At 37.0% G+C, this 22,847-nt stretch overlaps 1 protein-coding gene across 3 annotated transcripts in view; it reads right to left on the reverse strand.

Moving 5' to 3' along the window:
- The window catches only part of HIVEP2 (HIVEP zinc finger 2), a 143,590-nt gene that overhangs the window by 40,893 nt on the left and 79,850 nt on the right, over window positions 1-22,847 (reverse strand). For all 3 annotated transcript variants that reach the window (XM_088141576.1, XM_088141570.1, XM_088141586.1), the window contains one exon: window positions 9,795-9,891. The gene's annotated coding sequence lies outside the window, so the exon portion shown is untranslated. The remainder of the gene's footprint in view (window positions 1-9,794; window positions 9,892-22,847) is intronic.

The raw sequence follows: 22,847 nt of genomic DNA on the forward strand, positions 1-22,847 counted from the left end.
AGAGAAGTAGAAAAATTATATTGAACAAAGTCAACTTAATTAGAATTCTGAGGTTAAAAAAGGAGAAATATGAGATATTGCCCGACTGAAGCAATAATTACAATGCATTATTAACAAAGCTCCAGTTTCATCATTAACGTACTCGTGTTTCCACAAGTGAGCCTAATTTAACCATGCTCAAACCTGCATTTAAGGCTGCCATCTCTGTGCTTCAGCATTACGTTGCAATGCGTGGAAGTGCCATAGCTAACAACCACTAAGAATAAGATCTCAATAAAACTGCAGTAAATGTTGGACAGTTTTTGAAAGGTAAAGACACCCTTAACATACAGTTTTGCAGCAAATGAATTTCAACAATCCTACAGAGATTATTACAATATCAGCATCTCTACTAGGAATAAAGTACAAGTACTTGCATTTGCTTAAAATTATTTCTTATTCACACCAATCTCTCTGCACAACCAAACTTCAGATTTGTAAACTCCTTGGAGAAAAGACCTAACTTCTTATTCCTATTCAGAGTGCCATGCATACTGACAGCAATGAATAAACAGCCTCTCCATTAAACAAAAACATTCCAGTACTTAAGCTTTTCCTTTGCTCTTTGAAAAATTGAGTTTTACTTCTATATTAAATCTTTGCCTTCACATATCCATATACCCATTTTTCATCCATCCATCTATCTGATCTATCTTTCTATCATTTGATCTGTTGAATGTCTAAGTTATGTGGATTGTTGGAATACCGTGGTTTGGCTAAACAGATCTTTCAGGTTTCAATTCAGCAGGGGAAATGCCCCATTTAAAAATAAAAAACTGAAGCAAAGCGATCACCTGCAGAAGCCTACACAAAAGCCAACTGTTTGTTAGGGATCTATGGACATGAAGAGGATACACAGTATACAGTAAGTACACAAAAGCAGTATTGCTTGCAGCCTAAGGGAATAGGGCAGGCAGCCTGTCAAGGCATTCTTGGAGTCTATAAAGAAAAACCTGGCAGATGAGGACCAGATGGACATTTCAGACTTATCTCTTAAGCTAGGTGTCAATCTGTTAGGGAGTCTATGAGAAGGAGAACCAAACAGCTCAGAGAGAAACCACCTTAATGTACTCACTAACAAACGAGGGTTAGAGTAAACTAGTTTGCAAGGTTCTGTGTTCTAACTCCTGGCATTAAGTGAGACTTATTGGTCTCTAAGTGGGGTGGTGGGGTGGTGCTCTGTGAAAAGTTGTGGGAGCAGACAAAAAATCATTTTCACGTAACTTAAATGCAGTTCATAAGATTATTTTCCATTTATTGAATTATTTTCCCATTGATCATATCAGATACTTAAACTCAGAGGCAGCTTTTGTAGGGGGTTTGAGGATCACATCCAAGAGTTGGTGGGGGGATATGAGACTTTGGCAACTCAAGCTGCCCACTTCTGTATTAGGGTATTAGAGTTATTACTTAGTGATACACTAGGTTTGGTCTGTGATGATACAATCTGTAACATTCCTGCCCAAAGAAGCTTGAATCCCCACAGCTTTCATTCATCCTTTCAGCATATATTATGTGCAATCTTGCTAAAAAAAAAAAAAAAAAAAGCAATGCTGATACAAGGGAAACATATTGAGCTACAACCTTTCTGATTCTGTTTAAAAGCCAGTGTGAAGATGAACCCAAAAGGACAGCATGTTGCATTTTTACAAGAAAGTGCTTTTCACAATAGCTTGAACCACAATTTTGGGTGCTGTAGCTGTACGAATGGTACAGATTTCAGCTTTTGGACAGTCTGTACATCCCTGCAATTTTTCCTAGGCCCAAGTTGCCTAAATGAAATAAGGAAGGGTGAAACTGACAAGAGTTTTATCTTTGTTTCTCCTTTTTTTAATAGGGGGTGAGATGGCTGCAAAGTGTCCGGGTTGCTCCCTAGTTCTTTTTTTCCTTGCCAAGCAACTGCCGTTCCCACAAATAAATTCTAAGCTGAAACTCTATGGGGAGATGAGAAAAGAGCTCTGTGGAAATCAGGGGAGAAGCTGGGAAGTGGAAAAAGGCAAATATCCCCCCAATTATGAAATATCAAAGGATTTAGAAAAATTTTAAAAAAAACACTAACTGCATTATCCTTTCAAATATATGGCAGCAGAGCCAGAAATACATTGATTTAGCTAGCAAATATTCCCAAATTGTAGGATCTGGCGCAGAATTGTAGAATCTGGTGAAGACATCTATGCAATTAAGGTATAATTACGAGAAGAGAAACAGGAGTAAAATCTGAAATGTGATACAAGAATGTTTCCTATTTTGCAGAAGCAGTGGTATAGATTCATTCTGTCTGACATACTAGAAGAATGGCATGAGAAGCTACCGTATGCAAGGTTGTATGAAACAAATGATTAACACATTGTCCTTTTTTCAGTGTATTAGAGTGATGATGGAGCATACTGTCAGAATTCGTCAATGATAAATTAATTTAGTAGAGGAATATATATTGCAAAAAGAATTGTAATTGAGGGGCTGCTGTTTATGACAAACCTTATAATTTTCATGTAATTATTATTACTTGTTAAATTTATATCCCACCTTTCCTTCAGGAGCTCAAAATGATATACACAGCACTCTTTCCTCCAACTTCTGCTCCACAACAGTATCTCCATGAGGCAGGCTTCGCTGATATATAATGACCAGCCCAAACTCATCCGGTGAGCTTCTACAGAGGAGCATGGACTTCAATTGGGGTGGGGGGTGTCCCTGTCCTAGTTTAGCTTCCATACTGTCTGTCAAAGGATATAATTTCAAGTTTCTCATGTATTCTAGCATTTGTCTCAGTACAATGAATATCAGCCTAGACCTGCATCAGGTTGTGGTTCACTATTTCCATATAATCCCATGTAACAACCAATCTTGCCAATAAAGAAGTCACAGCTGTCAAAAATATGACAACAGGAAAGCTTTGAACTCTTTCCTCCTACATACAGCCATCATACAGCTGCACAGAGGTTGCCGTTGACAATTTCCTGTCTATGCCATCTCCTTGCAGAAATAAAAGAGTTCACTTGTTCTTAACTGCTCATTGAAACTGTCATATTTTCCACTAGTCAAGCTTGGAACCATTACTGAACCAACATTCTCAAATTAGTCCATACTTTGCAAAAAATTCAGTAACAGCTTCAAGTAGAAACAAGTGAGTGCCCCTATTGCTATTACTTCCTGGCACAGTAGGTGCATTTTTCATATTAGAAGTCCAAGTCTGCTTAATTCAAAATCTTCTTTTGAAAGGACCCAAGAGTCCAGGTTGACTCCAAAGATACCTTTATGAGCTTCACAGGACACTCTACAGTATGGAACTGCATATTTCTAGGAAAATTCTGCTTCCTCTAGATTGCTCAGCTGTGTCTTTTTCTGGATCAAATTCAGTGAAGTTCATGACTTGCCATTAAATTGCATTTGCTGTTTCACCAGCAAAGGGTGAATGCACATAGGGCGGGGGGGGGGGGAAGGTGCCATCTTATTAATCTCCCAAATATCTCTCTGGCCCACTCTCTTTTCTTTATCTAAGCCATATGGCCAAAATAGCCACAGAATGCGGTATGTGTGTGCATCCTGGCAAAAACAAATGGAATAGTATACCTCATCAGTCCATGTATACTTGTTCCACTAATATTCAATTCAAAACAGCATATAACCATCTGGTGAAAGCTGCTAACATGGATCAGAGACTCTTTGCCAGCTTGGAACATATTCAGCTTCTGAACAGCAATGCAGTAAAGGAAGAATCATTATTATTAGGGAGGAAGCAGCAAGCCTCATATTGTGATTGCAGTGCTTCAATGTAACACAGGTAAACTCTCAAGAGAAGGCATTTAAAAAAAAAAAAGAGTGAATATATCACTTAAAGAGCACCAGTGCTGCACAACAGGAAGGAATAAGTATCCAAACAATGAAATCTACCCTGACCACGTTGATTCCACTTCTTGGTTCCTACCTGTCCTATTGATGCTACAAGGCAAGACATCTCCATAGTTATACCCATATGGACTTCAGGAAGTCAGTACAATCTTCCAGTCCTCCATTCTTTCTCCAAAGTGTGTATGCAGGGGGCAGGGAGGGAATATTGTATCAGCTGCAGTAGAAAACACTGCTATCAAGGCTATTAGCAGCAAAGGGATAAAAATGGGGATGATTAAATAAGTATCTCCTATCAATGCTCAAATCTCAGAGAGGGAAAATCTAAATTTTGATTATTCTACTTCTAAAACATTTATGCAGACAGCATTGCACTGAACATTCTTTTCTCAAAAGACCTAAATCCTTTTAGACAGAGATGACCAAGGATGGTAGGAAGGGAAATTGAAAAGGATACCAATAATTTGACTCAGAAATAAAGGTGCAGTCAGCATCATATTTGGAGGGAATCACAATTAGGGCTCCAAGATTCAGTTTTTTCTTGTGAAAGAAATTGTCAAGGTGCTTTCACATAAGATTTCTGTGCCAATGCTGGATTAATTCCATACTCCTGGATCCCACAGTTGCCTCTCATTTGCACCTCACTCAGCTGCAGTGCTGAAGCTGCAAAACTTGGAAGCAAGTAAGCTCTCATTAGAGAGAGCATTTGCCTCATCCCTTTTCTCGCTTCTGATCTTCAGCAGTTCTAGCAGGTCCTCTCAAGTGGAATGTAAGGTCAACAGGTTTGCATCTCCCTCTCAATCATTCTGGAGAAGCACACAGGACTGAAATTGACAAGATCTTGTCATTTCAACCTTCTCTTCCACAGGCAATCAACTGCCTGCATATTGAGGGGCTGCCTGCTTGTTTGTTTTCCTCTTCTTATCTTTTTGGGAATGCTTTTCAGGGATTGACAGTGGACAATTATAGTGAGAAGGAAGTACTGTCAGTTTGCCTAACAGTTCGAAAACTCACGTGAGTAGATAAATGGGTACTCTCACTCCGGTGGGAGGAAAAATGCTGGCGGTGCCTTGCAAAAAAGGAGTCGGGAGCAGTTGCCGGTAAGTGCAAAAAACCATGTGTGCCCGAAAAGGGCGCGAAGCAACGGAAACCCCGCCTCCTGCGCTCGCCAGCTGGGCTCTGCTCTAGGAAGGAGGCTCTGGCAAACCACTTCCGAAACAATTGCCTTGAAAACTGCAAGGACTCGTCCAAGCAGTCACTGCAGAGTCGGTAACGACTGAGCGCAGATAAAAAAAAAAAAAAGGATTATTACTTCTGATAAGAATGTTTTCAGATAAATAATCCATGTGATTCTCTTTAAAGAGGAAACTCACTAAAAGAATTTTATATGTATTCATCAGAAATAAGTGTGGAGGACATACTTTTTCTCTTGGATGTAGTTGTAGAATGAAAAACTGATACGGGTATAAATGAATAGATAAATTCATATTCATTATTTCCCTAAATAGATGTGTTTTTAGATATGGTGCTTCAAAGATCATACTGCCTTGCATTAAATAATTTTGCTTGCAATTAGTTCTTATCCATGCGTACATGACACCGAAGAATGGAGAAGTTTACTTCATTACAGAATGTCTACAATTTTTAATTAATTATTTTATTTTAATCACACCGAAACACCAACACAGGAATGCTAAGAAAATCTACTATGTCAATACACAAAAGCTAAATAGCTCTTGTTCCAATAGATGCAAATGTATACCACTGTTGTTATAATTCAGAATTCTACATAAACTTTAATCTAAGAAATTATGAACTGAATGGCCCTGTTAGGCTTTAATTTTGAGTTCATGTAATGCCATTGGAATTAGAGAATTACTTTCAGGAACAACTCTGGAAGGCTAGTATGGAAGTGGAATACTAAAACTATCAATGTGAAAATAAATTCCATTAATATCAATAAGTCTACTTTCAAATATATGCGGTCACAAATTCAAGCAATTTTTCTACTCTACTTTCCCAATTCTAGATACTATATTGGGAATTGTAGACTAACGCATTTGGGGGCACCAATTGGGAATGACCTGATATAGCAGAATATCAGATTTTTAATGGTTTATTTTGCATAAAGAAACCATGCAAATGAAGTATTTGAAGAATTCAGTTTCATAACAGAATTTCTCCTTCAAACTGTCCTTGTCTACCTGTGTTTTAGCTGAAGATCAAGGAGCTCAGTACAAAAAGGATTTCTATAATTGTTTTCAGAGAAGTATCCAAAATAAAAACGTACTGCTTGTATGTCCTTTACATCTTCCACTGAAGACTAAAATATATCCAGCCATAACCAATTATTGTTCATGAAATTTATTTAGGCAGGTTCTAAGACATGCAGAAAAAAATGCACATGCTGCAGTTCATCCTGTTTTAAGACAAGTATAGTTCCATGGAAATTATTATAAGCAGTTGTAAAACTACAAAAATATTTTATGAACTTGTATTTGGTGTCCACAGGTGAATTGGGGAAAATACTGCCATGTAAACACTCAGTGTAAGTACAAACCAGTTTGAATGAAAGATTAATACTGTATAGCCAGGATTCTAAGCATCTACCTACAGGTACATCTTCCATATGTGAAAGTAAAATTGCACCAAATATGTCAGAAAATGAGCACATTTTCATAGTCCATGTTTTATGCTGTTAACAAAAGCACATGGAAAGATCAGACATGGCTAATCAACTCAATCAGAAGCAGGTTTATTTAAATTTATTTATTTATTTAAAATACTTTTAACTGCGCTTTTCTACAAAAAACAAACCAAGATACTCAGGGAATCTTTATACACCCAGAATATTCTGGATCAGAGTGCCACAGGATACACAATGTTGAAAGTCTTAACAGTATGAGAGTGATCACGAAGGACACCACTTCTTAGCTTCCAGTGACACTGACAGCCCATGTTAGAGTGCAAGATGCTTTTTACATTCAGGAAAATCAAGGAATAAGTGCTTTTTTCTCCACTGAGAAAATATAAACTAAAAGGAAAGGCCTGCAATTCAGCAGCAGACATCTGTGCTGCATGCAGAAGATGTCAGTTTAACTGCTTGGGAAAAACTTCTGCTGAAACTCAGGCCACCACCAAGCTAGTTGGACAGAAAAGGCCATTTCCTATGTTCTTTCATCTACTTTAGTCACTAGATATTAATAAATACACACAAGAAGATGTGTTCTCCTGCAATCTGAAAAAAAATCATCCAAGATAAAGTTCAGACCCTTCTTTATGCCAAATCTATAAAATGTCCCTTAGATTTTTGCTGGGCATGACAAATATCTTCCACTTTGATGATGGGAGGGAAGAAATCACTCAGATTACTCCATTAGTGTTTAACCTTCAGGCTCAGAGCAGTACAGATGAGGCTGAACCTTCTGCTTCTCTTTATCAGCAGTGCCAGAATCAGACACCAAGGCTAAGCTTTTTGAGCATATTCATTTTTCTCACTGAAAAAGGCTGCATACCCCTGTAACTGCCTCACGGAAATTAAACCTTTGTTTTCCAAAGCACAGCAGTATCCATTATATCAGTGCTACGAGAACCTAAATTAGCACTATCAAATGCACGCATCCTAAATGCCAAGCGTATACTTGCCTCTTGGATGGAAGGAATGTATGCCATTAGTGGACTATTCATTATCATTCAGAGTTTTCTAAAGATACAATAGGTCTATCTCTATGAGGCTCAATTCACAGAAGGGCCACAACTCAAACACTAATGAAAGCTGAAAGATGTTATTCGAAACTTTTTCATGTGCTATTCCACTGTAATGGCTATGCTGGCTCAGCCCAGCCCTGCCTTGCATTTGTTCCAATCCTGCACATTACCATTAACTCCACTGATCTTCCTTCTTTCTGCCTGTGCCATTTCAGGAAGTTTAAGCATGACAGGGTCCAGATTACATTCCTCAAAATAACAGCCTTGTGTGTTTGTTTGTTTACATATTTTCAGTAGTACTCACTCGCTGATACTGCATGAATTTAAATATGCATTCCCTGAGAACACTGTGCACTCTCTGAAGAGCTGGGTGCGGAAACATTGACTCTGTTATCTTTTTCAGACAATCACTGCAGCACCACAGGGCAGGATATTATGCCTAGATAAGATGATAGTTTGCTTTCTTACCAGGTACTCCATTCTTTCCCCTCAGCATGCTTGGACCTTGCCCCCCTCCCCCCCCCCAAATACTTGGAGAGGCTCTGAACACTGCTGGGAGTGGGTGAGCCTGAACCATCACATTTATTAGCCATCTGAGACCAGGAGGGAGCAAGCAAGCACACAAGCCTTGGGGCTTTACACAAAACTACCGGACAGTTGCTTCTGCTTGGAGAAGGAAAAGCCACCGACATTCCCACTTCAGGCTGCAATCTAATGCCAGACATTACAATAAGGATTCCAAATTTGAAAAAAACCATTAGCTTTTTTATAAATTCTCATCTATGAGGAAGCAATTCACAAGAAAAAAGGAAATGGGTTTGGTCCCTTTCGGTGTGTAACTGGGGGGAGATACAAACATGTGTGAATGCAAGCCCAGACTTTTCAAACCACAGTGGAATGTTTCTAACAGATGTTGAGTATGTTCTTGTGAAATCTGGAGGCAACGAACAATATAGAAACAGAAAAATAAGATCTCATAGGTTTTATTTAGCTCTACGGAATATATTACAAATAGTTCTAAAATACTACAAATAGTTCTCATCAATGAGAACATCTTCATTTTTATATATAAAAAAACAACAGTTCTAACTAATGTAAACCATACAATTGCATTTTTAAAATAGTGCACGCCCACTTTTGGTATCTAATTTGTGATAAGATAAGCTGCACAACTATAACATCATATTCTGCCAAATCCGGGACTAAATCCAGTGCCTGGAGGCTATGCTAAATCTAGTGCCTGGCTTGGATGGGGAGAAGTAATCTCTGACTCAATCCTACCAAGACTGCTGTAGGTGTTTGAACCACCCAGTTCTGGGGATATTTCATCTTTGACCTTGGATGAGATAGTACTTCCTTCTTCAAGGTTAGTATGCAATCTGGGGATCAGATACTACTTTACTACTTATAACCATGCTAAAAGAATGATGGTTATAAGTAGAGAGACATCAGACATTTAAGCAGAATGACAGCAATAAAGATGCTGTAGCCTGTTTCAGACATTACAGAAAATCCTGGTTTCCTACTCTGTTAATGTTTGATGAGCCATAAGCTCCCACAGTTTTTATTTCCATACTGGAAAAGGAAATCAGGAATACCTAATTCTAGCCTTAAGCTGATCTCAATTTTCAGAATACTCAGTTTGTGGAAACTACAAATTTGTTTAAGTTTCATTATTTTCAGAAAGTCATAATCAGAATCCTCAGCTTGTGACTCTGGCGTATGTGGCTTAACTAAATTTTAAAGAAACCACAGTTCTCCAAATTTTATAGTCACAGGGAACTGCTGCTTGTTTCATAGTGAAAATTTCTCATCTCTACCTCATGAGTAAAGACGTGAAAGCCCACGGGGCGAGGGAGGCTTTTCCTGTTGCTTCAAAATTCCCAAAAATTTGACAAGTCTATACATGAGCATTTAGCACTAAAAGAAAAAAAAAATGTCCAAAATTTAATGTAGCAAGCTTGTTTTGTAATAGGTTTCTGCTGCATCTGAAGAGGATCAGAGAAAGTGTGTTTCCTGAATTTGTTCACTGATACTAATAATTACTGTACATACAGATATACCCAGTTTTATTTCTGAACATGAAAGAAGTGAAGGCATGAAAGAAGCTCATAATCAGAAAATCCATGTAAAAGGAAGGCTTTGCTCCCTAGTCAGAATAAAAAGATGATAATATATGGACAGTGTAACTTTCTTACCTCTGTTGATATCTGAGATGCAAGTGAATAATGGTCCTAAGCAAAACTATTTGGTTCATAAATCCAGTTCAAAATGGCTCTTTATAATCTTCTGCACCTATTTTAGGGAACATAATGTTTAAAAAGTTATCAGCCAATAAAGTAACAGCAACCCAGTATTTCTACTGCAAAATTAATAATCAAGAGTTGGATGTCACAAACTTTATAGTTGGATTACTATGTGGATTTTAAAAGGAAAACTGATATATATAAGGCATAATTCCCTCTGCAGAGTTCATTTATGTTATAAATTACCAATTCCCTTAAGACATATAAACCCTAATCATTGAAGTGTGCATATCTACACTATATTACATTATGCTACAATATCATTTTCCCCCTAAACCTGTGTTGCCAACTGGCAAAAATCTGTACTCCCCTGTACTTAAAATGGATCCTTTTAGAAACATTATATATTTTTTCACTGGATTCCAAAAAAGTATAGAAATCTTTAGAATAGAATAGAAATCTTTATTGTCATTGTACAACTTGTACAACGAAATTAATGCCACCCCAGTGCAGCTTTAAAAATATAAAAACCATAAAACACATAAAACACATATAACACAACCTTCACATTCCATATTGCACGACCCCTGATGCTGCATTAATACTGCACTATACGATAGAATTCAGTATAGTTGCAGCTCTAAGATAGAAGCTATTCTTCAGCCTATTGGTCCTTGTTTTCATTATCCTGTACCGTCTGCCAGATGGTAATAGTTCAAAAAAAGAATGTCCCGGGTGGGGTGGATCCTTAAGAATATTTTGAGCCTTCTTAAGGCAGCGGGAACTATAAAGTTCTTCCAAAGAGGGGAGAGGGCAACCAATGATCCTCTGGGCACTGATGGTAACCCTCTGGAGCGCTTTCCTATCTGCCACTGTGCAGTTAGCAAACCATACACAGGTGCAGTAGGTTAAAATGCTCTCAATGGTACAGCGGTAGAAGGTCACCAGCAGTTTTTCATTCAGTTGGTGTTTCCTGAGAAGTCTCAGGTAGTATAATCTCTGCTGGGCCCTCTTAACCAAGGCTGCAATATGAGCGCCCCAGGTCAAGTCCTTCTTTATAATAACACCCAGAAACTTAAAACTGGCCACCCGCTCCACTCGGTCTCCATTTATAACCAGGGGCTGGATATCTAATCTATTTATCATGGTGACTTAAAAAACTTTTATGATAGGAATGTATGGGAGGGATTAAGTCAGGTTTAATGCTAATTCACAGTTCCTGATCAAATATGACAAAATGTTTTGCATACACTTAACATTTGTATGTTTACATTTGTCCAAATTTGCAGAGCCGTTTAACAATAAAAACTCATACAAAAATGTGTACATCAGGGGAAGGTATACCCAGAAAAATATATTAGGGAGGACTGCATGCAAAAATGCACATTAGGGAACATTACATGCAACAACACATGTATTAAAGAAAAATGTGCAAAAGTAATATATATATACAGAAGTTTAAATAACATAAATTGATGCAGACATGAAGTTGGAAAAAAGGAAGAGAATGAAACCAAAATTAACAGATTCATGTAACCCTTACAGTATTCTTACAAACTGTTTTTTAAAAACGTCATAATTTATAGATGTATACCAAGTACATGTTAACATTTTAAAACTGAAAAAAAATATATAATTGATAAAAGCTTAATATGTAAGAGTTCATTAGACCCAATATACTTCCTTTCAAATGCCACTGAGGGATCAACTATACATTGAATTAATCTCTGATATAAGTGCAGATTATTTGTACCAATTACTTTATACCAATTAATTTTTTCAAAGTGACTGTCATTAAATCTGAAGTAAAAACAATGCGCTTCCTTTTGAAAGAGCTGAAGTGTGATAAATCAACGCTTTATTCTGCAGCTTCTAATGCAGAAATCAGTTCGTAGACAAGTACATGTTTGCTCCTTTGTTGATTTGTCATTAGCAATTGATTCAATAAACAAAACTGAACTATGGGATAAACTCCAACTACAAACACTGAAAAATGACTGCTTCCCATCCAAGAATTTTACAATAGTACAAGCAGTCAGCAATGCCAATTATCTGACACAAAGAATAATGATAATTAAAGTCCGGATTTCTTGGTATCTATTTCATATTCTAATTTTTATTTAATAAGATAAAGGATAGGATTATTTGAGTAAAATAGAGGCTCCGTAATAATATTATAAGGTTTTCGTTCTTCCTCCAAATGTGTCAGCTAGTATTGCTATTGATGGCTGCCATCAATTTCTGTTAGAATGAACAAGTCAGTTTTATTTGGAATGATTGATTAATATGTCTGATCATGATTTGGCCAAACTATGCTACCTACAACAGATGAAGAAAAGTGGCTCAGCTAATTTGTCTTCTGAAATCCTGATCAATTTTTCTTTTTCACAGACTTATTTTTATTTAAATGGATGAGAGGTCAAAATCAGAGAAGGGTTATTCTCACAGGAAACTAAAAAGGTCATTTAACCCTCTGAGAGTGCTTTCACTGTGAATTCTATGTGATTTATTTACATAGGCAGAAGCATGATTTAAAAGGAAACTAAAAGGACCCCAGGCCAACAACCGGCTGTTCTGTTCATACATTTCCAGGAGAAAGGCTGTGAAGTAAAAATATGGTTTGAGGCATGCAGAAACAAATGGGTTTTAGAATTTACCACATATTCATATTCATAGTGATTCCAACACAACATAAAATGATGTGTTCTAGGAAACTTGAGATTTCTAGTATATGTACTACTATAGTACTTGGGATGAAAAAATAAAGTATTCAAAATACTGTAAATAGTTTAGCAATGTTAGGGTCAAGTTCTCAGTTGCCAAGCTATGGGATAACAATAATAATTTTTTAGTCCTTCCTATTCCGCATTCCTATTTTGAACCCACAAACACCTCATGTCCACCATGTTTGTGAGAACTGGCTGTTATTCACATTAGCAACCATCTGGTATATTTAAACTTCACTTGGTGCTGTGTATCCATGTGCTTTTATTCCACATGTCATTTACTCTTCATGAATTGCTTGCAGAAGCAACCATAGAAGGGTAAACATTGTAGGAGGAGAGCTGTGTTAGTCTATGGTAGCAAAAAATCATGCATTTGATGAAGTAATCTGCACCTCACAAAATCATATGCTTTTAATAAAATCTGTTAGTGAGAAAAGGGGCTACCAGATAATTTGGGATTGTTCCCACCATCATAATAAATTCAGGAGGGACAAGAGGGTCTCCCAGTATTGTTTTATCTAATACATAGGCATAAAATGATTAGAAAGTTAATTTCAGCAAACAGAAATGCAAATATGCTTTTGCTATATGAGTGGATGGCTCAAAGGCCATATTTAACTTCCCAACCCTATTTTTGCAGCCCCAAGAGCATATCCAGCTTGCATCATAAAAAATTTCATTCATTAGTTTCTACAAACGTTAATATATGTATTTCATACTTCAAATCCACCCCCCTGCTCCCAGCAATAAATCTGTATCACTTAGTCACACCTCCTTTTGAAGCCAAAATAAATACAATAAAACTGAAAGTATGTGTCCCACCTGCAAAAAGTTGCCCACCCCTGTTTTATAGACAATGTTAGAATCTAAAGGATAGAGTAGGTCTCGAACTCATGCTATTCTCTCTCTTTTCTATAATAAAGTCTAGCATTCAAATGCATTACTATTTAGTAACAGAAAAAAGGTCTAAGATATGTCTATTTTATCATTTACTGAATGATTTACCAAGCAAAATAACTCCAGCACATATACCAGAGTGCAGAAGCTATACAGGGGAATGGTCTCCAACTCAGAGTCCTCCAGCTCATTTTATGTGGTCCATACCTCACCAGCAGACACGGCTGGAAAAAAGGACAGCAGCTTGCTATCTCAGCCAGTTGCTAGGAATCCTCTCTCTGGCCAAGAAAAAGGAAGCTAAAAAGACTATTTTATCAATGTATGAAAAGATTTCAGGATTACAGCCCCAGAGCAAATGCAGCCCTTACAACAATACAGTATGTTTTTGAGATTCCATACAGTGTATTGTTTTCCTACATGAAGAAGACATGAAAAACACCAAAGGCGACATTCTTTAAAAAAATGCTCCTGGATTGTCATCTAAGTAACACTGAGGCAAACTTCTTCAATGTTGCTTCTTCCTAATATTTTAAACCAAAATTCCCAGCCAACTTGGCTAACAAATCCAGGGATACCTTTGAATTGAAAGTAACAGGTTACAACATATTCCAGAATGATTAAACAGATGTCGATTTACAATTATGCCACTCATTGTCATCTTGTTTCTGCAGTTATACCATATATCGTAGGTATCAGCATGATTTTTCCTCAGGAAAAAATAATGCATTTTGCCTTTCTGAGTACTAAGGAAGTGTGTAAGAATGCAAAAACTATCACGACAAAAAACAAAACTATTACATGTACTCAAAGCAGCATTTGAGGGGCATTCTTTGCATGCAATAAGGCATGTTGGAGGAGAGAGAAGGCCATTTTTTATAAGTTCATCCCATTTCATGTCATTATCTCATTCTTTTGAGGAAGGTAGATTTTGCAAGCAAGTTTCTTACTAATTGCATGGGGTGCTTGCTCAGGTAAGTAAGCTTACCTTTCAGGGTTAGAGCCCCAATGGAGAAAGAATGCTGGGGGCAAGGCCAGGTCACTGGGGGCATGATGGAGAAAACCAAGCAGGCCCTACTCTCTACTTTATTCAGTGATGATTATGTGAATTTTCGACCCCTTTGCATTAATTGGCACTTACAGTTCTCTTCAAAGCAGAAGAATGTGATTCAGAATGAAGACACAGAGGACTACATTCAAGGCATAGCATTCTTCTGATTACACCTCCTCAGTGGAAATGTTTGTCACTGCAGCACAACAAAAGGTCTTTCCTATTAAACTCTGTTTACAAAAACTGACAGATATGATACATTGCACTAGTGGAACACTGTCTTCTTTAACAAAGAATATGCAAGTCCATCTCTGAGCAATTCCGTTATTTGCAAAACAATAAAATTAAGCCCACTTTTCATCTGACCCTCCAAAATTCAGTACAAATTTTAAAAAGTATAACTTTATAAACTTAAGTGAATCATGGAATGGATCATTAACTATTTTAACGAATTAAAAGAACAGTCCATGCCTAACTTTCCTTGGCAGAATTCAGGTTTTCTTCAGCAGATATAAGAGCTCTGTCTAATGTCATGTGAGTGGACTTCTACTGATATTTCTTTCTTTTCACACTAAATCTGTTCTAGGGAACTCCTGAGCAAATCTACAAGACATATGGAGATCTGGGAAAATCTGTTCAGCAAACAGTGTCCATTCTACTGATGGACGGACACCACTTCAACCAGCCTTTATAACATAAAATCTACAAATTCCAACCAAATATGTACATCAACATGAGCAGTCGCCAACTGTTATTAAAAATACAGGGGGAAAATACTAGTAACGGAACTGGCCAGACAAGATCTCCAAATGAGATCTTGGACCAGCGCTAATCATCAGTGCTGGTATCCTTTGTATATCTATTCTGGGAAATTCATTCTGCTGACCTCCAGAACAACAGTGTACACTGATGAAAGACTTTTTAAAAGATAATCCTGTGACACAAAGGGAATATTCTCCTGTACTTATTAACTGTATGATATACTTATTAACAGTATGAAATACAGATTGATGTTTATATTTTTTTACTGCTTGCAGTTTGCATTTGCAGGAGTTATTGGAAATGGATTGTAAGATTCTGCTTATCCCCAGACCCAGCTCAGTGTGGATTAACCAATATAAATAGATTTGCATACAGATTCATCCATAATCTTTATTGATGTATTTATACTGAAAGAGAATATTTCACTGAAGTATAACTTTTTATTAGCTGGACTGAAATGTATTAAACAAAAATCTTTATAAACAATCTATAAATAAACCCATTCTGAAAATGCAAGGCATCATTTATATGCTGCTGCTCATAAAGACAGATCTTTTATTCCGGCCAAGGGCTAAATTAGAAAGTGCACATCCTCTCAACACACAAACTTCAGCAAATATAGCAATTTAGATGCCACCAGCTGGGCCTCATGCCCTAACTAGCCAGGCTTGATGTGCAAAGACAGCTGGATGGCTAATGCTCTATCCACATGTATAAAAAAAAAAAAAAAAGGAGGCGGAGAAACAGTAGAGAGCAAAGTATATAGAAAGACAAAGCTTTCAAGTTGGTACTCCAAAATCTAATGTATTATGATATGTGACTTGCTCTACCTGACTCAGTACAACTATCTGGTATAATTTAATTATTTAATAGCATAAAGCAAGGAGAAAAGATCAATGCTGGTCAATAACATAATTTCTGATTATGCAACTCAAAATACTGATAACAAAATACTGATAAACATCAGCAAATCTGCATAATATAGATTAGCTACACTCTGTGCAATTACAGCTCTGTAATACAGCTGTATTACATAATATGTAAGATGATGCCCCCAAAGCACCTTATATTAAATTTACATTTCATATTTCCATTAAAATAATATAAGGCTGCTTACTTTGAAATATAAAATGACACAATTAAAATGGTCAAACTCAAACATATATCTAGGGAAAAGAAATAGCAGGACTCATCAAATCAAAACAAACAAGAGGCCCAAAGCCTGTCTCAATAAATTTTTCTGCCAGAAGCAAATATAACAGAGATCCAGGTGGCCAGTCTTTGCTTGGCAGAGAATTCTAGAACATTGAAAGGCCACTAATAAGACCTTTTCTTATGATTCACAGTGAAGTGCCCCTCTGATAGTGTAGGATCAGAGAAGAGGGTCTCCCAAGAATCTTAAAAACTAGGCAATCTCATATGAGAAAATGTGAATTTTGAAGTATTCTGGTCTCAAGCTTTAGAGATCCAAACAACACTTTGAATGTTGTCCTTACATAGAGAGGTAGCCTCTTGAGATGAATTACATCTCTGTTGTCACTGGTAATTCAGTAATAGATGGAATATAACTCTGCCATCTGTCACTGTAGTCAGATCTGACTACTCTAGGAATGGGTTTAGATGAAGCTCTACTCCTATCTAGTTCCTTGGCCATTATCAAAACATCTAAGACATTCAGGATTAGGGCTAGATTCAGAAGTACACCAAGTTACAAACCTGAGTGTTCAAGGGAAGTGCAAACCAGGCAACCTAGATTTAATACTTCTCCATGTACTATCTTTCAACAGACTAAAGACACCTCTCTCTTGTCTAGTGTGTGCTTCAGTTTGTTGCCCCCATTCAGTGCTGATTTAGAGCTTGAATGGAATGCTTGGATTTAGACAAAGACATCAATATAAAGGTAGGTGTCCTCTGCAAACAATGTTACTGAACTCCAAAACTGCAAATTGCCCCAGAGAAATTATGTATAGGTTACAGCACAAAGAATATTATAGAATGAGAAATACAGTAGACTAATGCAATAGTGACAAATTCCTCAGCAATTTAATTCTGAAATATCCTCTTCAGAGAAATCTGCAGACAATCTTTGAGTATCCAATGACTCTTTAAGTGCCATCTTACGCATAGAATTTGAAAACTAGAGAAAAGTAGACCACAATCAAAACAAATGCATTCAAGCCATTAAACAATGCTCCTGCAGAGTCCCACTGATTACACAGATTTTCTTAACAGACAAGAAATGACTGAAACCCCACAGGCTGTACCCCACAGAAAGGACATGTGTATGTGAAATGCTATCACTATAGCATCCCTACTCTACTACTTAGCTATTTAAACTCAGCTACATAGAAAAAAGGTAAAATCTTTTGGGGAATTAATCTGTGGAGCTGAGTAAATGGAACTCTTCTTCCCCATGCATGTTTTCATGCAAGACATGGACATCTCTTCTGCATAATAGTTGCAATATCAGTAAAGCACAATATATTATGGCATGTCTCCATATGCATTTTCCTTTTCTCATAAGATATAAGCTTATCCAGCTGCCTGTTACACTTTAAGTTTAAAAAAATGTGCAGTTTAGTGAAGAGGACTGGACATGACTGTTATTGTCCTAATATATAATAACAGAGAAAGATCACAATTAGTTTATTATGCACCTTTATGTAAAACCATTTGATTGGGTACAGCAGAAGAACAGGCAGGAATTAGACTGGGAAGACTATTAACCAGACAAAAAAAAATTACATCAAAAATTTACATTAAGAAATTGTGTACATGCTTTAGAAGGCCACAGTGCATCTTTTGCAGATCTTAACTCTAAGTTAAAAGTTAGATGTGGATCACAAGGCAAACTAATAGGCCCAATTATCATAAATTGCTGGGTGAAACAAGAAATTGTGTCCCATTAGTCTTTAACTTAAAAGCAAAACTTAAATTTAATAGACCATTCGGGGGAGGGGCATGTCTGTGTGTGTGTGGAGAGAGAGGTCTCCATTAAACCTGAATGCCCACTAAATCCATAAGGTACTGTTTTGCATGCATAAAAGTATGCAGTCTAAAGTGATCCACAGCACTGCAAACAAAGTCTAAAGAGAACACCTTCTTGACAATCTTTCCACCACAGGCCACTGATCCTCCCAGCATCTTCCTATGGATCTTCTAGCATCTTCCCCAAAATAGTGATAAATATTGATTTTGCATTTCAGCAAGATGTCTACACTCAAATTCTATCCATCCATTACAACTGGTCCATTAAATCGAGTTCGTTAAATTAAGGTTTTATGGAACAGTAGTCTCCTGTCTAGGCAAGGAGGAGTTTTATCCATCTAGGTTGACTGAGAGGCACACCTCATCCCATTGCCCTTCTCTATGGTACGGTATTGCCATTCTTTCAAATAGATTATTTGAAAGTAGGTTAAAAAAACAGCCTTAAGATCATTCATCAAATTTTATGAAGTTGAAAGATTACAGATTAGCTTTCAGAAAGCTAAAAAGACGGCTTTTTGAAAGAGTTTTATAGTGTATAATTGAGTAGGAGCTGGTAATAAAACTGAGCAGGTCAAATACTTCAACTAACTTGGAGTATGATTTTACCATACTGAATGAAGAGATGCCCATTCAGATCATATATCTCAAATAGCACATATGAATGCTATGGAGATTCAAGCATATTACGATTCTAAAAGTGGTTAAGATAGCTGCAGCACTGAAATGATTTGAAACAGAATTGATAGCAAAATTGTTAGATAGTTCTCAACTGGTTTCTTTTCAAACATGAACTCAGCTGAAGTAGTACAATCCAAATTCTGAGAAAGATTTTATACACATTCAAATGTGTATCCAATCAAGTATTAGGGACAAAGGTTAGGTTTCCAAAAATGAATACTTGGATATTTTTCTCAATCCATAGTTACTGACTCAAAGTCATTTTTCCCCAGGAGACGACTTCCACTGATCCTTCTAGATCAGTGTTTCTCAACCTTGGCCACTTGAAGATGTGTGGACTTCAACTCTCAGAATTCCCCAGCTAGCCATATTGGCTGAGGAATTCTGGGAGTTGAAGTCCACACATCTTCAAGTGGGCAAGGCTGAGAAACACTGTTTTACATAACTATCAAACTCAGTGAAAGTTGTGTTATGAGAAAACTGGCCTCTCTTCTGAGTTGCTGAGGACTATGGGCCTATGACCCAAAAGATCTTAGAACAATATATACCAGATGTATAGTAGCATGACAGAAATGCAGCCTCAAAACATATTACAATTTGGAGGCATGCATATCCACCAGACCAATGAATTATTGCTACCAACAACGCTAAAATATCAGATGGCATTTACCCTGGCCTCCTGTGATACACTACCTGTAGCTGTAATGGAAGGAAGATACAGACAGACTGCATACATGGAATGTCATTGCCTTTGCTGTGCAATAATGATAGAAGACATTATCCATATCCTATTGTATTCTAACTTTTATAAAGAACTGAGGGCAGATTTTACCTTCTCCATTTTGGAAAATTTTCCAGGTGAAGAAGATGAACTATATACTACCCATTTATTATTCAATCTAGTATTGTATAGCTATATAAGGTAGCCAAATGTTGTTCAATTGCTATATACTTTTGGCAATCTTTGTTGAAGGGATGGTAAAGCCTTCTCATTTTCCCTTATGTATGCGGGCTCTTTTAGATTACAAGCATTATGATTATATTATTTGGTATGACTGTATTGCTATGTTCTGCTCGATAACAGGACATGAATGGAACTGTGTAATTTAGTGAAGGAGAAAAGAACAAACAAGCTAATGCAGTTTAAGATTAAAGTAACAACATTAACATTAAAAAACAGGAGTAACTTCTCCTTTCACCCAAAGCATGCTCCCTCTCTAGTACAGGTAGTCCTTGGGTTACAACCACTCATTCAGCAGCCATTCAAAGTTACAATGGCATTGAACAAGTGGTATTTATGACTGGTCCTTGACGTTCTGGACATCACAGCACTCCTGCGGTCATGTGATCGCAATTTGGACACTTGGCAATCGGCTCACGCTTATGAAGGTTGCAGCATCCTACAGTCACATGATTGCCATTTGCGACCTTCCCTGCTGGCTTCCCACAAGCAAAGTCAATGGGGAAGCTGGCAGTGAAGGTCACAAGTTGCTCCTGTTAAGTTGCTTTTGCTGCTTTTTCTTCCTAGGAGCCCCGCTACAGAGTATGAGATCCCAGGGAGAGATCCCGCCTGACTCCATAGCTCACGCCTGTCCACGGTCTCCCATTGGCCCACCAGCCTACCCACACTCCATAGTGCCCACCCATGGCCCCTGCCAGCCTGCTCATGCTCTGTAGCACCTGCCCATGGCCCCCACCAACCCACCTGTTCCTGGGATTATGACAGCAACCAGGATTGCCACTGCTAAGCAATGTGGTCACGTGACATCATGCTTTACAACCAAATAGCTTAGCGATGGAAATTCCGGTCTCAAATGCCATCATAACCCAAGGAATACCTGTATTTCTTCCTCAATTTCTCCTGATAAACCTGATCTATTAGGAAAAATAGCTAAAATGAATAGTACTGAATTTTAAGGAATTTTACTAAAAAAATTTAAAACTCTCAATGAGCTAAAATACTGCCCTAGTAACAGGAACAATAAAACAGAGCTATTTTAAACTGATCCACCATTGCACTTTACACTCCAAGTAGTTTAATAGCCAAGTCCTGAAGCACAGCAGAATCATATGAAGCAAACATGATTTTTTAGAAGCTGTTTTCAATGTGACCTAAAAATCTTCTATTCTAAAATGTATTTTTTAAAATCTGGACTGCAGAACTGTTTCATGCAACATTTCAAATGGATCAAATGCAACTTAATAAAAGCTTGGTCATTAAGAACAACATACAGTGGTGCTTAAAAGTTTGTGAACTCTTTTGAATTTTCAATATTTCTGCATAAATATGACCTAAAACATGATCTGTACTTCGCACAAGTCTTAAAACTAGATAAAGAGAACCCAATTAAATAAATGAGTAAAAAATTATACAAAGATTTGATTTAATTACAACAAATAAATAACAAGAGAGGGCGCAAATATACAGAAAAAGAATACACAAAAGATCCAAAAACTGATGATACATATAAAGGTATAATCATTGAACTACCACGAGACATTCTGGAAAGTGAAGTTAAATGACTCCTATAAAACACCGCTATCCACAGAACTGCAGGAATTAATGAAATACCAGTAGAACTATTTACAAACTTACAAGATGATAAAGCTAAAGAACTACCTGTGGTTTGTAGTGAACAAGGGACTGGAAAAAAATTATCTACATCCCAATACTAAAAAAAAAAAGGCAGTATCAAACAGTCAAAAAATGGCACTTATCTTACATGCTAATATGTTCATGATCAAAATTTTGTAGTCCATATTTCAACAATACATGGTATGACAACTGCAAGACATACAAGCAGGTTTCAGAAGCAGGGCACATTGCTAGCATCTGATGGATAACAGAAAAAGCAAGGAACTTTTAAAAACATGTCTATTTTTGTTTTATTGATAATCCAAAACTCTTGACTGTGTAGACCACAAACTGTGCATAGTCTTTAAAACATGGATATATCAAGCCATTTTTATCTGTCTAAATAAGAATTTGTATGCTCATCAGGAAGCAATATCGAACAAGTAAATGGTTCAACATTGGGAAAGTAGTACATTGTAGTAGTAGTAGTATATAAAGGTTATATATTGTCATTTTATTCAACTTACATGCAGAATATATAATAAAAATGTTGAACTAGAAGAAATTGAAATTATAATTGCTGGGAGAAACATCAGCAACCTCAGATATGCTAGTGATACCATTTTGATGGCTGGGAAAGAGGAAGACCTAAGGAATCTCCTGTTGAAGGTGAAAGGGATAGAAAAGCAAGTCTACTGCTTAATCTTCTTTTTAAAAAACTAAATTATATCAACCAGCAATGTCAACCCAATGAAAACAGGAAAAGAAACAGAAGGAGTAAGAGACTTTATCCTCACAGGATGGTGATTGTAGTCATAAAATTTAAAAGCCTGCTATTTGGGAGAAAGAATATAATAGATCTAGACAGCATATTAAAGTGCAGAGAATCATATAGACAACAAGCGTATGTATTGTCAAGGTTATGGTATTCCCCGCTGAAACATATGGCTATGAATGCTGGATCACCAGAAAAGCTGAACCAAGATTGAATTTTGGTGTTGAATAAAAATTCTAAGAATACCTTTGTCCATAAGAAGAAACCTTACAATTCCAGATGAAATAAAATGAGGCTGCTTTCTGCTTACTAGAAGGACAACTAATGAAGCTAGACTTGGAGGAGACCCTAATGCCTGGAAAAATAAAAAGCAATAGAAAAAGAAGTATTACTGATGACACAGGCAGGGACTGAAAAGAAGCAGTTACTGACAATCTTGGAGAAATAATGTCTATCAGGTCACAAAGTAACTGAACAACACATGGGAGTTCTATGCTAAGAAAAAACAGCAAAACAAGAAAGATTACAAGTGAAAAATGCTACTACCTATGGCTTA

Source organism: Python bivittatus, unplaced genomic scaffold, assembly GCF_059951505.1.
Source record: "Python bivittatus isolate LINGU-HERP-01145 unplaced genomic scaffold, Pbiv_v1 ctg000020_np1212, whole genome shotgun sequence".
Lineage (NCBI taxonomy): Eukaryota > Metazoa > Chordata > Lepidosauria > Squamata > Pythonidae > Python > Python bivittatus.